Source organism: Brachionichthys hirsutus, chromosome 11 (genome assembly GCF_040956055.1).
Source record: "Brachionichthys hirsutus isolate HB-005 chromosome 11, CSIRO-AGI_Bhir_v1, whole genome shotgun sequence".
Classification (NCBI taxonomy): Eukaryota; Metazoa; Chordata; class Actinopteri; order Lophiiformes; family Brachionichthyidae; genus Brachionichthys; species Brachionichthys hirsutus.
The window spans coordinates 1,043,195-1,060,549 of NC_090907.1; positions in this window are offsets into that span (position 1 = coordinate 1,043,195).

A 17,355-nucleotide genomic window follows, 5' to 3' on the forward strand; every position below is an offset into this window, starting at 1 on the left:
CCCCCCCCCCCCCCCCCCCCCCCCCGTTGTCCCTGTCATCTTGCGCTAAGCGACCTTCCCACAGTCGACCGTCGTACGCCCGTGCCTTGCTCTACCTGACCCCGGAGACCCTCTGACATTATCTCCTGCCGTTATTATTAGTCTGTCAGCTTTATCTACCAGCAGGGGGTGATTTGTTCAAGTCCACAAAAAGGTGGCGACCATATGCATTGTTTGCATGTTCTATTTTCTCTTGCCATTATAATAAAAGTCAAGAATGCAGCTTATGAAAAGGGAAGATGGCTCCGCCTCCTTTCCTATCCATAGGATGAAAAAAGAAGAAGTTCAGCTGCGGTACAGTCGAAGTTTCAAGAAGACTTTGATCATTTGATAATATCAGAAACCATTTGGAGGCAACGCCGGATGATTGATTCTTCTCACATTGTTATTAGATCTTCAAAACGAGGATCAGGAAGTGGTTAGGCTCACGCCGTGATTACACTTCTGGATACTTTGGACGCCTTCCAGGCCCAAGGTGCACAAGAGGCAATTTAAGGAAATGGACGGGAAGCGCAGGAAAAAAAGTTTTGTGGAAACAGATTTAAATAAACACGGCAGAGGAATTCCAAAAGGCAGCGCTGGAGCCAAGACTGAAGAGAAACTCGCAAAAGAAGTAAGTAATGAATATTAATGAGCAGATCAAAACCAGCAAACTGAAATGGCGTGCGTGTGCGGCTTGGCTTTGGAAGACAAAGTCGGCGTGGAATGGTGGTTGAAGACGTTAAGACAGGAAGAAGCGCCGGCTCCTTTGATTCTGCACAAGCAGGCGGCGCTTATCAAAGGAAATGAAGAAACTTGAAAACAAACTGCAACTGATTAAGCTTCAGCCGATTACAGTCGATCAGTTCGATCTCGGCTCGTCATCGTCTGTTGTGCAACACGACGAAACGGAACCAAATCGCGATCGACAGGAAGCCGTTTCTAGCTCGGTCCGCCGAGTGTGTGCGGTCGTAGCCTTCGGTCGCGATCCCTTTGTGTGCGCTTTTACGAGCATAGCCACATGCGCGGGGCTGCAAGACAAAAACCCTGCGCCGTAAATCATGTCGTTGTGACATTTACAGACTAATAACACACACACACACACACACACACACACACTGGGTGCGAGATCTGATTGGCTGCACGCGTGGACTACTCTTAATAAACCGGAAAAAACAAACATTATAAAGACGTTCCTGAAAGGAGCGCGGCGAGAGTCGACATTAATAGCAGCTCCGAGGTCTTCACAGAGGAGGATCTCACGCTTTCCACACAAAAACAAGGCGTGTGTGCGGTTCTGTGCGTCCTCTCCCGGGCAGCTGCCATGTTTGAGGGGCTTTCTTTCTTTAGCACGGCTATTAGTTGTTTTTAAAGCGGCGTATTCTCTGCTGATTACAGCAAACGGACGCCTCTTCGGCGGGAGCGCGGGGAAGCGGCTCGTACATGTGGTTGCTATTTGTGAGGAATGGTGCGTGCGGCGGCGGGCGAGCGAGGGGGAGAGAGGGGAAGCGGAGGTCTGCAGCGGAGATGCAGTCATGGATACACGTGCGAGTGCGTTAATGGCGATTTATTTGAGGGGTGTGTGTTTGGAGAGAAAGAGAGGCGGGTCAAAGGGTGAAGGTCATAACGCTTTTAGGGGAGAGGGGGATCGGATCTGCAGAGCGAGGTGGTGAAAGTGTGAAAGGTCAAAATGTGTTTCGGGTCCTGCAGGAGTTAAGAGCAGCGGCCCGTTAGCCGCGGCGCCGACGCTCGCCGCAGCTGGGTCGCGGGAGTCGGGCGAGACAAGTGGAGGTGAGCCACATCCCATGCTAGCTCGGATGCTATGCTGACGCAGACTAAACTAGCGGCGCCGTCGCCCGAAGCGTTCCCGGCAGAACGCCGCGCGACGGGTCGCTGACGGCGAGCTGAGGGAGGGTAAACATGTTGTTGCAGTGACATCATCAAGTCAAATCACACTGGTATGATTATGGTGATAACGTACTGAGGAGACTTACATAGGTAGGGTCTTAGTGACTTACACATGAAGGGCTTGACGCTGCTGTGGATGTGCTTATGCTGCTTGAGGCCGGAAGACGTGGCGAACGTCTTGCCGCAGTCGGAGCAGGCGTGCGCCCGCGCCCCGATGTGCTGCGAGCGGATGTGCCTCTGAAGGTTACTGGGGTCTGTGAACACCTGCTGGGGGGGAAGGCAAGCGCACAGACGCACGGGGGGGTCACTAGCTGCTCCTGCAGATAAACGGCCATTCAGGATGGACTAAAACACGTGCAGAAGAGCAGCTAATCAATTAGGCTCCTCCCCCCCCCCCCCCCAAAGGTTATCACTTTACCTTTGAACAGTTTTCACATTCGTAGTGTTTGCCACTGTCGTGCGACATCTGATGTCGGATCAGGTTCGACTTCCAGTTGAAGGCCTTGGGACACTGGTCGCATTTATATTCCCTCTCCTCGGAGTGGGACAGAGCATGAGCCTCCAGGCTGGGGGGGGACGGACGGGACAGGAGACGTTAGGAATGTCTTCCGCGTTTTCACGAGCCCTTTCACCCGCCTGGACCATTGCCTCACCTTTGCACATCGGGGAACACCTGGTCGCACTCCTTACACTCCAGCAGGCCGTGGGACACGCGGAGGGGTCGCAGGTCCTGAGGGTCCAGGGCCTTCAGGTCACCGTCCCCTCCTGCACAGACATGCGTCAAATCCATGCGTCAATTCATGCAGCCCGCGCGAACGGCAAGTTAAATTACGTTTGGGTGAAACCAGCACTAAATCTATTTCTGTCGTCGATCAGCGGCCGTTATTGATCGGGGATCAAACCTGGGCTGAGGAAGGAGGAGGGATCCGTCCCGCACGGCTGCTTCTGGTGGTCCAGCAGCTGGCTGCGGGACTCAAAGTGCTGGTCGCAGTCCTCGCAGCGACGCCGCCTCTCCTCTGCACGGTCAGAACAACGTGAGGACACAATGGATTAGGTGGAGGCGGGTCCGACTCACGGGCACAAACGTGCATTTGTGTTTGCGTGCGGCGCCAACCGTGGATCTCGGGAGCCATGGCGTCGCATGAATAGTCTTCAGCCTTCATGAAAACGAGCAGCTCTTCACCGGGGGAAATCTCTCTGGTGACCTTGTAGAAGATCTGCATGCACACACACACACACATACACACACACACACACATACACACACACACACGCACACGCACACGCACACGCAAAAACACAGGAAGTTATTCGTTTTTATTCTGCAATTGGACAAGTCACTTAGCAAAGCTCTTACTGCGCGCACGCACACACACACGCACGCACGCACACACACACACACGTTGACGGAATCGACTCAGCTGTAAGACGACGCTTGTTAGAAATCTATATCTGTAATATTAAATGATCAATAGGCCGAAACAAAAGTGTACCGACATTTTTAGAAAAGTCTTGATTATAAATGGCAATCCGGTTAACACGTGTGTGTGTAGGTGCGTGTGTGTGTGTGTGTGTGTGTGTGTGTTGGGTCATTGGTTCTACAGAATCAGCTGACAGACCCCGGGACTGTTCCCATGGACGAACAATAGCCGCTCTCTGCGAAACAATCAGACGTTATTTTTGGCGTGCTCAGAGCTTAACATATTACCTTCCTCTGCTGTGTCGACGTGATAATGATGATGGGGGGAGTTGTGTGTGTGGGGGGGGGTCTGGGTGCAAGAGGTGCAAAGCTCCACCCAGTCAGGCTAAAGACTGAAGCATTCTATTCTATAATTATTTGTGTCATTGTTCGAACTTCTGTCGAAGGATAAACCCTAAATACGAGAATGTAGCTTTTGAGTTCCACCGAGAAATGAAAGAATGATGTAAATTTAAGTGAGGAATTCAGTGGGAAAGAAGACTCCCAGCCTGCCTCCCATTCCATTCCCGTTATCCATACCACGATTAACCACTAAATGTTGTTCCACAAATAGAATCACGTTGAAATATTCTCATCTGCTTTGATACGACCGCTGAGCTCTACGTTTGCTTTGTTCATATTTTTTCGGAGAAGAAGCGGGAACCGCGGAGGGTCCTAACAGCAGGAGCTTTGACCTCTGACCCGACTCACTTGATGGAGCACAAATATGTGCAAACTGCTTCCCGTGTCCAACAACTCTGCGAGGCCTAGAAACAATCAGCCGGCGGTTTAAACAGCCGCGTCGGTCTGCAGGGAATCCGCTCCGCGGCACCGATAGCGAGCCGGAACATAAACATCAGTGGACGCTGTCCCTGAATGTGGAGTCCACGGGGGTAACGGTGTGTCTCTATGCTGTACAGAGGACAGGACGGGGAGGAACCCCCTTATTTATGAGGCCGAGCCCGACCTCTGGATGAGGAGATGTGCTTTGGGATCTGCGATCGTGAATGCGAGGGGGAATTCCATCCAAGGGGACGCCAAAGACAACAAGCCGCCTCATGGGCAGCACGGTTAGCAGGAGCTAGCGTAGCATTAGCAGTGTCTCCTTTGAGCCGGCAGCTCCGTTAACCCACGGGGCGCTGCTGGAAACTGGACTAGTGTGGGTCGGGTTGCTGTGGCAACCCCTCACGGGACAAGAAGGTAGTACAGTCGTAGAAGACCGTCAAAGACAACAAGACAACGTTGCATGTCAACAACATGCTAACACGCGTCACGGCGAGTTAAGCTAACGGGCTGGACTCTGATAGCAAAGCCAAGGCGTCGGCCGCGCAGACGGGGAAACGAGTCACTGAGCAGAACCCGTAAAGGATCAGCTGATGTCCGTCTGTCCTCACAGACGGCCTTTCTTCCCTGCCGTAGAGTTCTTCTCTGAGTCACTCCGTCACCGTTTACAACCACAAGAGGATCAGCGCTAACAACCCGGCCACTGCGCGACCTTCGCCGTTAGTCATCAGCAGAATCAACACCGCCACATTTCCCCTGGACACGCCCTGCTGGCCGACTCACGCCGAGCTCATTCCACAGGTATGCCATTCACGGACGCCGCCCCCGCGGTCTGTGCGCCGCCGTGGACCCACGAGCAAAGCATGGGTGAAAGGGGTGGAACAGACGGGACAAAAGGTACAACAGCGCCGCGTCAGGGGTCACGCAACACGTGCACGTGTGTCAACGTAACCCTGAATCCGTCTCCAGTATGACCTCACAGACACGCTGGATTCATCGGTTTTCACTGCGAGGTGTGTTTCTGTCAGAAGCCGATCAATGTCAAGACGTTATCTCACGTCGTCGTTTCGCCTCGAGTGAATTTACATGCTAAATAGCTGTCAGCGCTTTGCTAACAACCCCCCCCCCAAAGCCACTTCATCTCACTCAACATGGGAATCAATAGAGCAAATGAGATTAACTCTCTGCACTGTCTTATGAAAGGCTCTTCAGGGCCTCATTGGACGACGCTAATTACACGTTTAATCCATTTTCCTTTCAATCGAATCAGGCGAGTGAAGAGCGCCGCCGCGCTAATCGGGCTAATTATTGTAACGACAAAACGTGGAGGGATCCGTGGGAGCGGGAAAACTAACGAGATAACAGGAGCCGGAGCAAAGAGGTGGGAAAATAGGAAGAAGCTAAAAGCACTCGGAGAGCGCAGACCCCCCCCAAGCAGCTCGCTCCCCTCCTAACTGGATCTACACCGTCCACACGGTGATCTGGATCAGAACCAGAAGGTTCTAGATTGTTCTCGGTATCTTTATACACCAACCATGAAAAGTCAGTGAATTTCTGAAACCATAAATAAGTTTTAATGTTCACCTCTCTCTCTCTCTCTCTCTCTCTCTTGCCATAATGTTTCATGATAATAATAAGCTTTTATGAAATCGCTTAAGACATTTGTCTTAAACTAAAATAATCTCTTCTGCTGGGGGGTACTGGAAGCAGCCTGCATGGCCCGGCTGGTGCGTGGATGCCTGCTGATGGCGCACGCACACACGCACGCACACACACGCAGTGAGGACTTGGCGCTTCCTTAGCGGCAGTAAAACCCTGTTGGAAGCAGGTTTTTAATGTTCCCAGCTCGAAACGGGGCGCGCGCGGGGAGTCATCAGACCCGCAATGAACGACCCGCACATGCGTGACCGGTTACAGGTGTGTGCGCGCACACACACACACACGAACATCTGCATGCATGGAGACACAACATTCACAAACGGTACCAGAAAGCGCTTCACCAGACCCCCCCCCCCCCCGGAAGGCTTAAAGCGGCGCTTTGTGCGTGTTGTGACAGACTGCGATACTTAACAATCACCTCATCACGGCCGTGCCCGCGACCTGTCGGAGCCTTACACGGGCACCCGAGCAGAACCGCGGCGCTGACAGCGAGTCACACCTCACGGGGGGGGGGGGGGCGTCCGCCTCCCTTACCAGAGAGCGGGCTGAGTGTTCCTGGAGAGAGGCTCTCCCTGATCTGTTCATGAATCCCCCCCCCCCCTGAGACTTTAGAGAGCGGGGAAAGGATGAGAGACGCGTGTCTTTAAAAAAAGAAAAGAAATTCCTTTGACAACTTGTGACATTTTCAATGTAAAGATTTTGTGCCGCTTCTTATCTTTGACGCACATTTGTTTGGAGTTCTGGAACAATGGCGCACTTTCTGCTGATGGACCCCCCCGAGCGGCCTGCATTACGGGTTTATATGCGCCATGTCAAATCAAGTGGAGACACTTGTCTTCATTGCTGCGTGCGTCTGGGATTACTGGGGGGGGGGGGGGGCAGCCCCCCCTGGGTGCAGCACGCCACACACCTTTCTATACAGCCAGGTGAGCAGCAGCAAGGACTGCGGCATTCCTGGCATGTCTCAGAGTTTATATCGCAAGCGAGACAGGGAAGTGCGTGGAGCGATCATCGTGGGGGGGGGGGGGGGCGCCTCTGATCCTGGTCTGTGGTCCCTCCACGGCATAAGCCAGAACACAATTACAGAAGGAAAACACGCGCAGATAGAGAGGAGTGCCTGGTGCCGTGTGTGTGTGTGTGCGTGTGTGCGTGTGTGCGTGTGTGCGCGAGTTGCAGCCAGGGTGGGCCGGCGGCTCATGCACTATCTGACTCGGATCACAATAACACCTTTTAACGCAACAGCGTGCAGACAAGACAGTCAACGGAAAATGGAGGGAAGCCTTCCGCGTAAAACAAGAAAGGTTTTCTCGCCTCGTCTTCATCATCTTCATCATCTTATTTCTGCTGAAGCTGTTTCCCAGCCTGATTGTGGGTCTCCGTGCACGTACCTGATCATCGATCTGGCACGCCGTCAGGTTGGGCTGCTCGGCCGCGGGGGGGGGCAAACTGGATATGCTTCAGCCAGCTTCCAATCTCTGGCTTGCTCGCATCCACGCAGAATTTTACATGGCCTGACCCGTCCAAGATCTGCAGAGGGGGGGGGGGGGGGGGGGGGGGGTCAGGCTTTGATCAGTATCAGTCCAGGTTACTGTGTCCAAACACTGCCTAACCACAAGCCTCCCACGTTAGGGGCTGGCCTGGTGCAAGACGCACACACACACACACACGCACACACACACACACACACACACACACCATGCGCACTGTGTGTCCACGCTAATCCAAAAATATACAACAAGGCTCGTAATTATTTCATTTTGACAATAAGAAGAAAATTGTTGCAACCTGAATTTACAAAGGAATAAAACGGGAATTAATAAAAACTATACCAAGAATACAAAAAAATATTTTAACTATCAATGAATGAAATAAAATAAAAGAAATTAAGAAAGTTCCACCGAATTATTCTGAACTGAACTCAAAGAGAACTTCAGTTCGCTTCTGAAAATGTAGTCATTAAGAAAACAAACAAACCATGATAAATGTATTTTTATAAAAAACGATTTATTGTAGAAAAATTACGCTGAAATAATATTTAAAACAGTTTAGTAATAAAACAAATAATTGTAATAATTACGAAAATAAACGAAAAAAATAAACAAATTCATTCATATACTTTAAGGGCAACGAACAAAACGAGAAGAAAGAAGCACAATGACCTGAATTATTATGCAAATCCGAACAACTCTGGCCTTCCGATGATAAAAAAAAATATCCCAACGAAAGTTAAAGGTTATTAATTATTACACAGCAATAAAGTTTACTGGGAACAAACCGCGTGCGCGTGCAAGAATTACGAGGACGGAGTGGATTGTTCGGACGTAAACGGAATGTCTCCCGGGGTCAGAACTGTGTCCTCCTGTCTTTGTCCAACCTGCCACTGAATAAATATTTAGTTTGCATGAAGCTCTTTGTGCTGGATCGACCCAGAAATCAATAACAGATTAAAGGGTTCAACTTTGTTTACTATATTAGCAATAGGAAATAAGAATAATTAGATTTGAAAGAACAAATAATTATTGAAAAGCTTTTTCCCCTCTTACCTTTCAATCACTTTCGACCCGGGGGGGCTTCGATACTTCGGAAAAGGACCGAGAAAACGTGATCAAAAGTCCGTTTAAAAAAAAAACTGCGAACCAAAACTCGACCGTCAAATAAACACTCCGACTGTTAAACTATTAAATCGTTTCATTGCGGCGCCTCATCCGGATTCTGACGTCGGAATAAAGGAGCGCCTCCGTGTCTTCGGGGCGCGCGGCCGCGGCCGCGGGACGAGTCGGGTCCTCGCCGGTGCGACTCTCCCTCGGTAAATCCTCTCTCACTTCTGGGCTGCACCGGAGACACTTCTGGCTCGGTCGATCCCCGCGCACCGTCTCACAGACAGACCGGAACGAAAGTCACCTCCGGCGCATCGACTCACTCCGAACTTTTCACTGTGCGCGCGTCTCGGCTCGTCCGCGCCTCCCTTGTCACCCTCCTGTCCTGACGCGCCCAGGTGTCATCTAGTAGCCATTCAACGTTTCATGTTTCTCTTCCTCTCCCCTTCTTCAGCCACTCGGGATGATAACGGAGAGATTCAAGGTGGGGGGGCGGGAGGGGGGGGCTGGCTTCAAGCATCGCCCCCTACTTTGCGCGTCCCGGACGGTTTGTGTGATCTTTCTCTTTTACGCGTTATCACGCACGGAAGGATCCAGCGCGTCCATCCCGAAAGCCCGACCGAAGGAGACTCGAGTCCCGGGACTGTCTCTGCCCCCCGTCCCCCCCCCCCGTCCCCGGTCGGAAGCGGCTCCTCTCCGCGGTACATCTTAAAGCGACAGGGGCCCGGCCCGGGGTTGGAGAGGGTGAGCGGGGTCAGGGAGAGTCGGGACGGGGCTTCTGATGAACTGCTCACAGGCAGCGCGATTTAATGAGCCAACACAAGCACGGATGCGGTGTTACGCGTGCACGTGCTCCAGAACCTTTTCCACAACACACCGCTCCGGTTCTCAGAGCTTGATATGAACCTGGAGATTCGAACTCTTTTTCTCCTTTTGAACGCCGATGTTTTTGATTTAGAGAAACATTTCAAGAGTAGAACAAAAATAACACGAATAAAACTAAAGAACCAAACTAAAGAAATAAAACTAAAGCACACAAATAAAGACTGGTTTCTTATTTTAGGAGAATAAAGCAATAAATTGGATTTAGTGTCCCTTAAGGAATCTCTATAAACGTCCCTGCGTGACCTATAATCACCTGCTTTTCTTGATTGGACGCACAATACTATGGGATACCCCCCCCCCCCCCCCCCCCGCGAAATCTCTATTCTCACTACAAACACACAAAATAAATAGTCCGAGTGTTTTTTTGTTTTTTTAATCAAAGGTTAGAACTAAACTTCGTCCGGTCTTAATCAATACTAGAATTAGAACAGCTGAATTATTCGGCGTGTGGCCGCGGCCTCTGCGCGTGCACCTGCTTCGCGACAGGGACACATCAGTTTCATCAATGAAATAAAGTGAGAGCGCGCCGTGGATGAGGGGGGGGGGGGCGCAACATGTTTAAGATTCGCCCTCGCTGTCAACGCGAGGAGTTTATTAGGCAGCTCATAAAGGGGCGGGGCTTCGGCGGATGATGATGGATGACGTCTCGCACCGTGACATTGACCTTCCGGCCCAGATAATCCTTATTGTTTTACAAAACCGCGAAGCAAATGTGCAGGAAGGACAGGAAAAATCACGCGTAAATAAAGCAGGACCCCCCCCCCCCTCCGGATTCCCACCGTCCAGCGAGGAGAGACCCCGGCCCGCCCGGGCATCGATTTCCTGCCTCTCCTCGGCCTGTCCATTGTTGGAAGCCTTTTTAATTTAGCCATAAATTGGGGAAAGCTCAGGTCGAACGAGCTGCTCTATTTTCTGCCTGTCAGGATGAGGGATTTGTTTTATGATGCATTGTGTATTAAATACGAGTAATCTGGGAAAGTGATCGCTGCACGGCCCCCCCGCGCCCCCCCCCCCGGGGCTCCGAGCTCTCTCTGAAAGGCAGGAAGTGTCTGTGAAAGGCGGATAACGTGTGGCATCACCGGGGTGAAGCTGGGCGAGGCCCAACCGGACCCGTTAAAACACAGCAACGCGAGGACGTGCACTTCCTCTCCCCGCCAGGAGATGGCGTGCTCAACTGAAACCAACCCCACAACGCCTGTTATTGTTGCGAATTCAACTTTTAAGGAGCTCCATCTCTATTTTTATGGAATCAAATATTGTGATAAATATAATTCGGTCTTTAAAGGACACTGATCCGCGTTGGAACCATTTTATAAACTATTTTTTATATGATTTAATTTCATTCCTCTAAACATCTAAATCAAGGAATAAATAGAAGCTTTGATCTGAATGATGCAGTTTCTTTGTCTGAATGATTCGGACACGGTGAAAAGCTGTTTATCAAGAAGCTACAAAGCAAACACACGCACGCTGCAGGGCACGTTCGTTCCGACGGCATCACGCACGCAGCATTTCATACCATTTAAGCGACTCTTTAAATACGCTGCCCCCCCCCCATGTATAGAGCTGAGGATTTAAAGGGCCATGAAATTCTTGAAAGGAGGTTAAATTGCTCAAATGGGCCGAGGCTCGCTTTGCTCGCGGCTCTTGTTTGTTTTAGTGACAAATAATCATCAATAAATGAACTTTAATGATAAATCGGCTCTGCTGCTTTACTATCTGAACTTTGCAGCAGCATTCCTCTGGACGGCGTCCGGCGTGAAATGAGATGGGACCGCGGCCAGAGGAGACGGGGGTCCCCGCGTCATGGGCTGCGAGCCGATGCCGGCCTCGGAGCTGCAGCCGTGGGGCCGCATGGAAACACTGCGTGGGCCTGTGTGTGGAGCATTCCGGCACATCCTCCAGAAGAGCGGAGGGGGGGGGGGGTCAGACAGAAAGAAAGGAAGAGAATATCCCAGGCGAGAGTGGCAGCATTCACAGCGGGACCCCCCACCGGCAGAGGCAGAACGCTGCATTCATGCATTTCGCTTAAACGTGGGTTTAAAACGTGTTAAACAGGGGCGCACATTAAAGGATAGACCTGGTGCCCATGGCCCAATTACCGGTGAAACAGAGAGGCGGAAATGAAAGGGGAAAATGTAAAGAAGAAAATGTCCCCGGGTCTGGAAGCAGCCCGTCGTGAGCGGCCATTCGGTTCTGGGGGCGAAGACAGAAGCCCTGGTGCCGTGCCCTGCACTTCATAAATCACTGCTTTATGTGGACAAGGTCAGCCCCACCTCCCCTTCCACTGGCCCCTCCCGGCCCCTCCGCCATGTTTACCCGGCCGCCCGGGGGCTCTCAGGACCCAGACCGGCTCACTTCTAATTACTTTGGATTATTTTCATTTGCCGGGGGGGGGGGGGGGGTCAGCCAGGCATTCCGACGGAGAGAGAGAGAGAGGGATGATTTCTGCGGCCTGTGGAGGAACAGGATGCTCCAGCAGCACATCCTTCACTCGCTGCCACGCCCGGCACCATCGCTTGCTTTCAGGATCAGGAGCTCCAGAGCAGACGTTTGTTCTCATCTCATTTAGCAGGTCAGACAAGGAGGGTGTGGGAGGGGCTTCCTACAAAAGGCATTCATCATTAAAAGGCAGTTTTAATCGAAGTGGCAGACCAGCGATAAATATATATTTAAACCGGCTCTCTGTGAAATATTAAGAAAATGTAGCATTCTGTGTCACTCAGAGAGCACAGACCTCCCCCAAGCCGCTCATCCCCCCCCCCCCCTCCTCACTGGATCTACACCGTCCACATGATGATCTGGATCAGCACCAGAAGGTTCTGGATTGTTCTTGGTATCTTTGAACACCAATGAAGAGTCAAAGTGAATCAGAGCTGATGTTTATTTTTAACTGATTCTTAATCCATAAATGGGTTTAATGTTTAAATGTCATATTTGTTCCTCATTCTGGATCAGAACCAGAAGACGTGTTTCATGACGGTTCATATCGGACCCCCTTTATGACTGATTTTTGTCGACTGAATTAAATGCATTTGAGCATTGGGAGTCTAAAACTGGAGAGCGGCTTTGATGCAACGCTCAGAAGTTCATTCAAATGTAATCGGTTTCAAGCGAACCCGGTGAGCGTTGTCGTTTGTAGGAACAGCGCCTGGAATGTGGCGAATCGGAGGGGGGGGGGGGTCTCTGAGAAAGAGGAAGGAGGTGAGCATGGGGGGGAGGGGGGCAGAGATGTGCAGCAACTCAGAGGAAGTGTTTGTGGTAATTACAGACGCTTCCTCCATCGAGCCTCAGCATACAGGGCCACGCTGTACGGGGGGCCACGGGGGGCCATAAAGCTGCACAAGGGTCAAAGGTCACGCTTTCCAAGCATAAATTCAACAGGCACGCAGCCCCGATGCGTAAGGGGCAGACTGGAAACTTAAACAATCCTCTCTACCCCACTCGGGCCCAGCAGAGCACGAGGGAGGGGGGCGAGTGGGGTAATTAGAGCATGTTGCCTTTGGCTCTAAAACGCTTCTAGATATCATCTTTAAAAGAGGCTTTTATGTACAGGAGGCAGCGCCGTATGGAACTGAACACTGGCCGTCAGATGTTTAAGTGTCCCTCATTCATTACGTTTATTGAGCCCTCTTCTCACGTTTAAAGCCCCAATCTGCTTTTCATATACCGTGTCCAATTGGAAGGCTAATATTTTAATGTTTGGGGCGGGGTGTGTGTGGGGGGGGGGGGGGGACGGGGACAGGCAGACTACATGCTTGTTCAGTGCATGTGACAGGAGAAAATGCTGCCATGTCAGCCGAATCCTGCGCAGACCCCACGGAATGGAACGTTTCAGGAGACGCTGAAGCATGAAGAACGCGGCGAGGCGTAAAGACGCGGCGAGACGTAAAGACGGGGCGTCTTCCGTTTATAATCAATATGAAAAGGTTGAAAAGTTACAGCTGAAATTCTATTTAAATGTCTTGGACAGTGAAAAAGCTGTTAAACCAGAGGAGAGGCCGATGACACACACACACACACACACACACACACACACACTCTTTAGCAAGTTTGCTTCCCTTTTTTGCAAACCAAGGAAAACAACTTTTACTGAGGATTAAAAAAAAAAGGGGGGGGGGGGGGGGGTTAGGGACGAACGGGAATGTTGGTTTTTTTATCCTGAATTTACAAGTGGTCAAAACTTCAATGTGAGAAAGTGAGAAAATGTGCTTGAATGAGTGCAAAGCATAATCAGATTGTGGAAGTGTTCAGTGTGCCTGTGTGGAAACACACACACACACACACACACACACACACACACACACACACCCTTTGCTACCCAGCGCAGGTCAGCTCAGTGGATGTGGGCATGATTAAAGTCACAATTAACTCGGACAACAACAAATCATTTGCAACAACCCTAAAACGGAGCAGCGGCGAGCGGCTCACACTAAACCCCGGACCCGGAGTGGCTCCCATTAAAGGCTTCACTGGCTTTCAGTAGCATCAAAGAGGCCCCCGAGTTCGGCCCGGATTATATTTAACCCAATAGCTTGTTCTAGGGCACACGCTGACGCTGCTGCTGCTGCCAGGACGCCAGGCCTCTGGCCCTCAGGCCAACGCGCTCATTAAAATGTGGCTTGGGCTCATTTCCGAGGGGAACACACAAACGGGGCATGCAAAAAAACCTCGACAACAAAACATGCAAAAAAACCACGACAACAAAAGCAAAACACATACTGCGATGCCAATTTGATCGATCAATCATGATCGGATTAGTTCTGCTTACTCCAACCGGTCTTTAGTCTGAATGACATTTGTCCAGGGAGAAGTCGTCATAGTTTCACGTTGTGAATGTACAAACGACACCGGATGAGTTTCAAAGCGCACACAATAAATACAGAGACTATTTCCCTTTGCTCAGCTCGACCTAAAATATGAAATGTGCTGCTCCTGGATGGGAGAACGGGGAGCGATCTGTGCGTCTGCAGGAGGATCGATGGCGAGAGGATCTCACGGGGAACGTTTGAGCTCCGGGCTCGATGCGAACCATCAGACACGCGCTTCAGTACTCCAAAGGTTGGTTCAATTCCAAACCAATCACTGCGGTGTCGCACGCTTTTGGGTTAATATTCTAACGGCCGGGCCGGGCCGGGCCGGGCCGAGGCCGGGGTAAAGATAAATCAGCTCTTATGACGGGCTGTTATGCTTTATGCGGCGCCGGGGTTGCGAGGGACTGATTTGGGGATCAATCACCTGCAGGTGTCTGCTGGGGCGCTGCCGGGATCGATTGTGGATCTAGAGCGGTGCTGATGGAGCGGAGGAGGTGGGGGGGGGGGGGCTTTTATATAGATTGGGTGCAGTTGTAGAACTGTTGGGGGGGGGGTGTGTGAGTTTGAGTGTGATGGAGAGAATGACAAAGTGATGAAGGTGTGTGTGAGAAGAGATATATCTGGGGCGAAGGGCCGCTCGACTTGGACCAGAACCCCCCCCCCCCCCGAGAAGAAGCATTCCAATCCGGTTAACACACACTCTGGCTGCCAAATCCAGAAGACGCTCCGACGTAAAGGGAGCGAGAAGCCCCCCCCCACCACCACCTGTCCTCTCTCCCCCTTTTGTCCCATGTCCTGCTGCTCCTCCCTTTTACGCTCCCCTCCATCACCCCCTCCCTCGGAGGAGAGGAGAGGAGAACATTCCTCCTGCCTCACACGCCCCTACCTCTCCATGCCATCACTCCACTTGTTTATAAGCTGGAGGAGCTCGTTCCTAAGAGAGTGTGTACACGCCGAGGACGTCCCGATGGAGCGCGGCGGATTAACCTTCCGTTTGTTTGACAGGAGCGCCGTCTCTCTCCTCCTCCTTGACGGGGAGACCCCCATCCGTCTGAGCAAGGGGCGCGACCCCAGCAGCACTCCCCTCCTCTTCCTCAAGTGCTAACACATACTAAGTAAATGAAGAGTCTCTTCTGGCCGGGAGGGAGACAAACGAGCTTCTTAAACACCGGAGGCGAGGCGGTCGGACGCGGCGTCGGTCGGTGTTTACGGCGGCGCTGTGTTTGCGATGTTCCCCATCTCGGTGTGTTTATACTGCCCCCTGTCTCCTGGACAGATGCTGAGTCTCTACGCCTTCTCCCGTGTGAGTGGGAGCATCTGGTCACGGCGGCGCTCTGGGAGGCCGAACGGCGTCCAGACAGGTGGGGCAGCGAGCGAGTCCACATTCAAACAGAAACAGGCTTCAGTCCGGAGAGTCTGGATTCAGACATTTCTTCCTTTTGTTCGGTCTTATTCTCCCTCTTTATTGATTATTACCGCCGCCAAGGAGGTTCTGTCTGTCTGTCTGTCTGTCTGCAACATAACTGAAAACTTTAGAGACGGATCTGGATGAAATGTTTAGGAAATGTTGGGAATGTTACCAGGAACAGTTGATTCACTTTTGGTGATGATCCAGAAGAGATGCTGGGTTCTGGATTTACTTCAATGCTTTTTGTGCATCGTTTTATCTCTTGTTTTGATGCTTTTCTTTTTTTCTTTTATGTAAATCACTTTGAATCACCCTGCTGTTGGAAAGAGCTATAGAAATAAAGTCGCCTCGCCTAAACGGTGGGGTGGAGCCTATGGATCCCGCAGCCACCCACTAAGTCCACCAAAAAGGCTTAAAGAACTGGACTCCAGTGTTTTCAGGGGACGCGAACAGGCAGCAAAGCATCAGGTCAAAGCCTCGCCCCCGACACAAACGCACAAACGCACAAACACACAAACACACAAACACACAAACACACAAACACACAAACTGGAGGTGCTGGTTCTCTGGTCGTCGCCCCTGAACGAGGGAAAGCTCCACCTTTTATAGAGCAGCCTGGCTAACAAGCACAGGTGTGTGAAAATGAAGGCAGGTGCTGTCAATGACAGGCTCGTCAGGAGCAGCGGAGGTCAGAGGTCAGATCCATCCATAGCAGCTGTTACTTAAATAAATATGAAATGAAATATTTTTTCTTAGTGCTTCCTGATCTTTAGTTTTGTCTCTTTTTCCACTCCAAATTTCTCTTTTTGTCAATTCTTGACTTTGTAAAATACTTTATCACCTCCACCAAGGAGGTTCTGCGTCTGCTGCCTTCACCGAGACGCTGCGGAATCAGAAGTGGACAAACGGATTTGTGGTCTCTTCTAAAGCTCTGGATCTATAGATCTAGAAGAATCCACCATCACTGAAAGTATCAGTGAATAACTTCTAAACTCATAATGACATCAACGTGAGTTGATAAAGGTTTGTTTTCATGGTTAAGGAATCTCAAAACACAGATAAATAATGTTTGGTGTAAATCACAATGTGTGTGTGTGTGTGGGGTGCTTTTCTATTTGACATGTTGGGAAGTGTAAAGAGACGGCGCTGGTAGTAGTGGCGGCGGCGGGCTATGAAGCCCCCAGGGTGGGTAACGGGCTTTGCTGAAGGGCCTGGGGGGTGCGTGGTGAGGTGTGTTCAGCGAGAGGGCCCCGGTGTAATCTCACTGCTGAATAGACAGAGCTCTTAATAGAATCCCGTCGTCCGGCTGCCACCGAGAGAAACAAGAGCTGTAATGGATGGGCTCAGGTCCGGCCCCCCCCCCCCGGTGACCCCCGCGTTGGTCAGAAGTAAGAGCTAAAGAAGCATTGTAGCCTCGGGCCTGATTGAATGGGGAGGGAGGGAGGTGGCGGAGGCAGTGGGGGGGGGCAGCCACACTGATAGACCAATTTCCCACTACTGCGAGCAGCAGCGCTTGATTGATGAGGGCTGGTGCCGGTGAGAGGAGGCCCATCACATGCGATCACATAAATACTTATTCAGCTCGAATCGGGCCTGACGAGCCTCACGACAGCTTTGTGCTGTCACAGACATCACTGGAGGGAAAGCGCGCCATTAATCACGCCTAATTAACTTTACCGAACGGAGGTTCTGCTCGGAACCGGCGGCAGCCCGCTCGGAGACCAGATTAGACTTTCCACCGACTTCGCTGGGATCGGAGAGGGCCTTGTTAAAAGGCCGAGCCGGTTCCCCCGGAGCCGCTCTGTTTGTACAGGAAACGGCTTC